Source organism: Octopus bimaculoides, chromosome 16, assembly GCF_046866305.1.
Source record: "Octopus bimaculoides isolate indiv1 chromosome 16, ASM4686630v1, whole genome shotgun sequence".
Lineage (NCBI taxonomy): Eukaryota > Metazoa > Mollusca > Cephalopoda > Octopoda > Octopodidae > Octopus > Octopus bimaculoides.
The window spans coordinates 15,433,099-15,441,458 of NC_142943.1; positions in this window are offsets into that span (position 1 = coordinate 15,433,099).

An 8,360-nucleotide genomic window follows, 5' to 3' on the forward strand; every position below is an offset into this window, starting at 1 on the left:
TCAGTTAGTAGAATAGTTTCATTTTTAAAGTGAAAGTATTTGACATGAGTGTTTTTGTTTCACTTTTGACACGTAATACTTAAATAGTGGAGGAGATATTATGTTGCCGTGGGCTCGAACTCTGCAAGAAGTTAAAATTTCTTTTGACTAAAACACAACTGGAACCCTAAGTAAAGCATCTGTAAAATTTGAATGAAATTGGTTGCGTAGTTCTCGAGTTTTAGGGATTCACACAAACAGACAGACAGACAGACAGACATTCTCATTTTTATATATATAGATGACAAAACGCACTCACACTCCAGATTTCAAGTGGTTCTAGTTGTCTGTCACCGTACCTTAACACTGACTTTTTATTAACGGTCACCCTTTATAACGCTATGCTGAACTCACGTCAGTCAACAATAGCATCGCTTTATAGGAAGTCAAATTCAACTGTTGTAAATGAACAATAGCTTTTTGCATTGCTACAGAAACCACAAATGCGGTTGTCAGTTGAATCGACCGCCAAAATGTAAGCCGGGACTTGACTCTGCGAGTTTTGGACACTGAATATTGTGCAACACAAATCTTTTACTATACATGAATAATGATATTTATATAGTGCTACGTAAACGGCCAAAATTCACAAAGGCTGGGCAGTAGTGCTATGAGATCAGCCAGACACAGCTAACTCTCATCAGGTTGAAATTTCACAGAGATAACCTGTTCTCATTATATTACCTGTACCAAGAATATTCTCTAATTAGTTATTCCCCTACTTGTGATATATAGCTTGCTAATTTCACTTGAAGTGGAATATATATTGGTTTCAGATTTTGGTACCAGCAATTTTGGGGGAGGAGTAAACCAATTACATCGACTCCAGTGTTCAACTGGTACTTTACATCACTGACTTCATAAATGTAGGAGTGGCTGTGTGGTAAGTAACTTGGGCAAGTGTCTTCTACTATAGCCTTGGGCCGACCAAAGCCTTGCGAGTGGATTTGGTAGATGGAAACTGAAAGAAGCCCGTTGTATATATGTATATATATGTGTGTGTTTCTGTGTCTGTTTGTCCCCCCAACATCGCTTGACAACCGATGCTGGTGTGTTTACGTCCCCGTAACTTAACAGTTCGGCAAAAGACACCGATAGAATAAGTACTAGGCTTCCAAAGAATAAGTCCTGGGGTCGATTTGCTCAACTAAAGGCGGTGCTTCAGCATGGCCGCAGTCAAATGACTGAAACAAGTAAAAGAGACTCCAAAAGGATGAAAGGCAAAGTTGATCTCAGTGAAATTTGAACTTAGAACATAAAGATGGATGAAATTCCACTAAGCATTTTACCCGACATACTAGCAATTCTGCCAGTGCACTGTCTTCATGAATTGGAATATAATATTACTTGAGTGAGACCTTTGGTGATATGGTGATAAGAACATTGGCGATGTACTGTGCTTGGGATGACCTGTCAAGCCAAGTGCACCTGTGCTGGTGGTGGCACATAAAGAACATCTTTTGAACGTTGGGCCTCATTCCTTTCAAGCATTGGGCCTCACAGAGGCAAAATGGCTGAGTTCCTCTTGAGCATTGGGCCTAACAGAGGCAAAGTGGCTGAGTTCCTTTGGAGTGTTGGGCCTCACAGAGGAAATAACCAAGACCTTTGGCATTGTCTCGTGCTTAAGAAGACCCATCAAGTTGAGCAAAATCACAATCATGGAAGATACTAGTTTCACGCAAATTGGCACATAAACGCACCCTGGTGTCACACAAATGACATAAAACATGTCTAGCCAAAGGGAAATATTACCTTGCTTGGAAACAGGTGAAGGTTGGAAACAGAAAAAGCATTCGACTGAAGAAAAAAATAGCTATTAAATGAGGAATTTAAAAAATGGTTCTTATTTTTATTTAGTCCTGTGTCAGCTCTAATCAGGTAGACCCTATGATCAACTACACTCATGCCATGAGCATTGTCCATTGCAAGGGCTTTTGATTTTTTTCCCTTTTTTTCAGCAAGTGTACTTCAGATTACTTTATCCAAAGTGCACATGACTATGTGCGGAGGAAATTTGGTTGCTTGTTCTAACAGATCAAAAGAGCACATGGAGGCTTCTTTATTGTTGTAGTAGTGTTCTAAGGTGAGGCCTAGATCCTATTGTGGCTGTACTTTTACCTATCCATGCAATCTTTCATTCTGAGGGTGGTTTGCATGTAGCTTAAAATGATGTGAAGTGAAATATTTTTTCTTTTTGTTTTGATGCTGGTAGTTGTGGTAAGTGGAGGCACAATGGCCCAGTGGTTATGGCAGCGGACTCGCGGTCATAGGATCACGGTTTCGATTCCCAGACCGGGAAAAAACCTAAAAGCTCCACGAGGCTCCGCAGGGGATGGTGGCAAACCTTGCTGTACTCTTTCACCACAACTTTCTCTCACTCTTACTTCCTGTTTCTGTTGTGCCTGTAATTCAAAGGGTCAGCCTTGTCACACTGTGTCACGCTGAATATCCCCGAGAACTATGTTAAGGGTACACGTGTCTGTGGAGTGCTCAGCCACTTGCATGTTAATTTCATGAGTAGGCTGTTCCATTGATCGGATTAACTGAAACCCTCGATGTCGTAAGTGATGGAGTGCCAACAACAACAACAATACAGTTGTGGTAAAAATATTTTATACACTAACAAAACACAAGTGGTCAAATTGTTAGTGGCACCAATTAAAAAGGAGCTTAACAGTTTATTTCTTATCACCAGCACTACCTTATGCCTATCACAAAAATACCCAGTTAACCTGGATTTAAATAGTTACAGCAAAGGAGGATCAACTACCCCATTAATCTTGATGCAAACACTTACTAAATAGGATCAAATGCATAACTTAATCTAGATGTAAATAGTTTCAACAAGGTAGGATCAAATGAAACACTGTAAAACTGACAAGTGTTTTATTAGTTTTCAAAGCTGAGTTCAACACCTTCTGTTGGAGGATTGGCAGGTGCTGAAATATTCATGTTGAACATATAAAGTGCATCAAACTCATCAGTTTAGGAGGTAGTGTGAAGGTTGACAGTCTTATACTTAACCTAATGAAAACCCCTATTAGTAACTAGGGATATGTTAAAGTCTGGGTGGATGAGATTGAAAAGTGGGGACTATGCCACTCCCATCCTACTGTTGATTAGCAGGGGAGCATCATGTCCCTGCATATCTCTCCATTTCCCTCACTGCATCTAACCCTAGTTAAGCAATACAAAAATGTTGGCTTGATCTTAATACATAGACAGTTTAAACCAGAGGTAAAGAATATTTCTGTATTGAAAGACATATTAAGTACCATCTAACAAGGTTTGCCAGTGCCGCTGGACTGGCTCTTGTGCGGGTGGCACGTAAAAGACACCATTTTGTGTGTGGCCGTTGCCAGTACCGCCTGACTGGCCTTCGTGCCGGTGGCACGTAAAAGCACCCACTACACTCTTGGAGTGGTTGGCGTTAGGAAGGGCATCCAGCTGTAGAAACTCTGCCAAATCAGATTGGAGCCTGGTGTAGCCATCTGGTTTCACCAGTCCTCAGTCAAATCGTCCAACCCATGCTAGCATGGAAAGCAGACATTAAACGATGATGATGATGATGACTGCTTAACCTATTTTTTCTAGAATATATATTTTTTCCTAAAAACTACCAAAAAATCTAAAGAAGAGTTTTGGAATAAGCATCTCCATTGTAACTTTAAAAAATTTATTTTTCAACGCATAAGTACTGATAGAACAGCATATATAGCATAAAATCCTTAAAGAGCGGAAAAATCTGTCAGCAACCAGCTCTAAAATTTGCAGACAGTTAAAAAAAAATAGGCTTTAGATAAAATGAAATGAAGAAAAATATATTCCAATTTAATGATTTTCCTTTAGATATTGTACTTCTTTCAGAAGGCTACAGGTTCCCCACTTCTAGTCTAGAGGCAAAGACAATCTTCAGCAGTCCTCTTATGGGTTATGTAACTCAGTAGAAAATCAAACAAAGCATATAGAACAGAACAAAGAACTATTATTGCTTATATTACAATAATATTTCATGTTTACATTTTGTCTGTCATATTTCTCTATGTATGTAGTGTTTATATGTATATATGTATGTACACGAAATGTTTTGAAGTGCTGGCAATTTGTCTATTTCATTACAATCAACTGAACTTACACTAAAGAACCTTCTACATAATCACCTAATCTGTTCTATAAAACAACCAAATGTCTTTTACCCTACTTTCTGTAAAATATGTCCACATTTTTGAGTATGCCAATAAGTTAGTTTAAACATTGCCAAAACAAACACCAATGAAATGCTAAACCAGAACACAAGACATCTTATGTCTAACCGTCCGGAAGGATTTCTGAGATTGTTTTAGAAGAACAAAGGAAGGAATAAATTAAAGAGATGTGGACCATGAAGAAATCTACGTTGATGGGTTGTAACTTTGAATAAAAATTGATACATAGTAGAAGGGGCACTGTTTAGTCCTGATACAGAAAGCTTCTCTAATATCCATGGCATGATAAAATGACTCTTGTTCACATTGCAAAATGATTTATGACATATTTTTATGTTAGGACAACCTAACATAAAAATATACTCTTTTACTTGTTTCAGTCATTTGACTGTAGCCATGCTGGAGCACCACCTTTAATCGAACAAATCGACCCCAGGACTTATTCTTTGGAAGCCTAGTACTTATTCTATCAATCTCTTTTTTTGCCGAACCGTTAAGTTACGGGGACATAAACACACCAGCATCGGTTGTCAAGCGATGTTGGGGGGACAAACACAGACACTCAAACATACATATATACGACGGGCTTCTTTCAGTTTCCGTCGACCAAATCCACTCACAAGGCTTTGGTCGGCCCGAAGCTATAGTAGAAGACACTTGCCCAAGATGCCACGCAGTGGGACTGAACCCGGAACCATGTGGTTCATAAGCAAGCTACTTACCACACAGCCACTCCTACGCCTATATGTAAAAAAATTGCTATTTTCTCTAATACTCTATGTGATGGATGATAATAAAGTCTAACAGTTAGTGAGGTGCTTCAAGACCCATCCAACTCATACAAACAAGAAAAGTGAATGTAAAAATGATGATGATGAACATCAAAGGTTTAAAATTTATGTTTCATCCAAGAGTTTCAATGACACAAATAAAGAATTGTTTTTAATACAAAATTAAAAGTAGCCAACAAATTTGGTTTGCCAACACACTACTTTGTTATGGGTCCACCACAATTTTATTATTTTTATGGCTAGGTTCCAACCTAGGATACAGCAACAAAGCAGACCCACAACACTTTTTGGGGGTCCTGGATACATTCCAAGCCAGTCTCTGCAAACAAGTTGTTGATGTAAGTGTGACAAATTTTTCCTCTTCTTACATCACCATGAACAGAGTTCTACAAGACTAATTTGGATGCTTCCAGTCCAGGGTGGTGCATGTAGTGACCAGATAGCTGTGACCATCTTTGCCTGATCTTTTTGCTAACTTTCAGTCGGTCTCCATAAAGGCATTCATTTGCCAGATGTTGCTATCACACAACAACAACAATTCTTTCTAATTTTGGCACAAAGCCAGCAATTTTGAGGGAGGGGTCAGGTTGATTACACCAACCCTGGTACTTGACTTTATTTTAACAAGCTAATTTTAGCCTGAAAGGTTAAAAGGCAAAATTGACCTTAGTTGGATTTGAACTCAGAATGTAAAGAATTGGATATGTTAACAATTCTGTCAGCCAGCTCACTGATTTATAACAATAATTTCTTCCATATGCAGAAGGTTGCATCAGCAGGATTTGAACTCATTGCACAGAGAGGTAGAACAAATATGGCCAAGCTATCTGATACAAAAACGACTTTGCCAATTTGCTGACTAATGCAGAATAAAAAGTGGAAAAACAGACATGAAAAATATAAAAAAGGAACTGAAACATTCTACAATTCTATATTTCTGAGATGAAGAATTTATATTACGTATATTGTTTATATTAGCTGGGATGGTGTCCTCATCTTGATTCTTGCTTTCACTATGTTTTGGCTGTTGTACAGCTTCAGCCTTTTATAGGTATCATCATCATCATCATCATCGTTTAATGTCCGCTTTCCATGCTAGCATGGGTTGGACGATTTGACTGAGGACTGGTGAACTAGATGGCTACACCAGGCTCCAATCTGATTTGGCAGAGTTTCTACAGCTGGATGCCCTTCCTAACGCCAACCACTCCGAGAGTGTAGTGGGTGCTTTTACGTGTCACCGACACGAAGGCCAGTCAGGCGGTACTGGCAACGGCCACGCTCGAAATGGTGTCTTTTACATGCCACCTGCACAGTAGCCAGTCCAGCGGCACTGGCAACGATCTCGCTCGAATGTCTTTACACGTGCCATCACGATTTTGTTTCGCTTTCGCTTGCCTCAACAGGTCTTCGCAAGCTGAGTTTCGTGTCCAATGAAGGAGACGACGTTGGCATGGGTGCCAGCCGGCGAAATTAGTTTGATTTCACTTGCCTCAACAGGTCTTCGCAAGCGGAGTTTAGTGTCCAGTGTAGGAAGGTACACATCCTGGCAGAGGCCTCTTGTATTAAACTCAGTTGTTGTACTGGAATTATTTTGAACTTAATCCTTTATTTGTTCCATGGAGGTACACACTGTTTTCATTCCACTCTCTGTGTTTCATGACATTTTTTTGCTTCAGTTGATTTTTTTTGTGAATTAGCTTAGTGCCTTGCCTGGGATTGAACTTAGAACCTCTAGGTAACTGCACTGCATTAACCAACATCTTTATCAACTGAAGCAGAAAAATGTCACGAAATGCAGAAAGTGAAATGAAAATGGTGTACCCTGACATGAACCAAATAAAGGGTAAAGTTTGAAATTCCTATGTAACTGAGTTCAATATGAAATGTTCTAATAAGAGAACAGCTATCAGGAGTCAACCAGGGAGCCTCTCAGATTTTGGATTTCTCATTCTGAAAAGAGCAATTGCTCTCACCCAGCTGTGGTCGTTAGCATAAAGATGAATTTATTAGGGGCTATACTTACCACTGTCACACACCTTACTGCAAATTTGAGAGCAGCAACTCCTTTTCCAAACTCACGTTGTAGAGAAAGGAAAACTACCCTCTTTTCCTGGCTAAACCAAGGTGGTAGAGCAATCCTCATGATGGGTTTGGCTGATAGTTGGAACAATATACATGGCAACAGCTATTCAACATAACTCCACAATTCAGCAATACTTAAATACTGAAAGAGAGCATGCACAGCAGGTTCATCACTTTCTGCATAATAATAACAGTATTTCGTATGTGTATTTCGTGTGCAAGATTCTTGATGTGAATACGTGTGTTGAAAGAAATACAATTAAACCTTGGGAGAGGCATTATGCCAGTAATAAATGGAAGTGGAGAGACAAGTTACTGAAGAGATTGCAAGAGTGCAATGAAATGATTTAACAAAAAACTAAATACTGTTTATAAATTAATAAAGGACTGAACCAGTGCGTGTGTTTATTACCGGCATAATGCCTCTCACAAGGTTTAATAACAGTATTATCCTTTCTAATTTTGGCACAAGGCCTGTAAATTAGAGTAGAGGGGGCAAGTTGATTATACTAATCCCAGTAGTTGATTTGTATTTATTTTATTGACCCTGAAAGGATGAAGGGAACAGCCAACCTCAGAGGAATTTGAACTTACAATGTAAATAATTGGAATAAATGCCACTTTTTTGTGCCATAGTATTGCTTTCAAATTTGGGCAAAAGGCCAGCAATTTCAGGGGAGGGGTTAATGGATTACATTGACTCCAGTACTCAGCTGGTACTTATTTTATTGACCCTGAAAGAATAAGTGGCAAAGCTAACTTTGGTGGAATTTGAACTCAGAACATAAAGATGGATAAAATGACACTAAGCAATGCTAATGATTCTACCAGCACACTTGTCGTAATATTGATTTGAAATCTTAGCAGAAGGCCAGCAATTTCAGCTTGGGGTTTAGTCAATTACATCGACCCCAATTGCTCAACTGGTACTTATTTCATTGACCTTGAAGGGATGAACAGCAAAATTGACCATGATGAACTTTTAATTCAGAACATAAAGACAGATGAAATACTGCTAAGAATTTTGCCTGGCATGCTAACGATTCTGCTAATTTGTTGCTTCACCACTTGCCATAATATTAATAATCATTTCTAAGACAGGCACAAAGCCAGAAATTTGTGATGAGAAGGTGACAGCCAATGAAATTACCTCCAATACCTGACTGATACTTTGTTTTATTGATCCCAAAAGGATAAAAGGTGAAGCTGATATCAATGGGATTTGGAATTCAGTATGTAA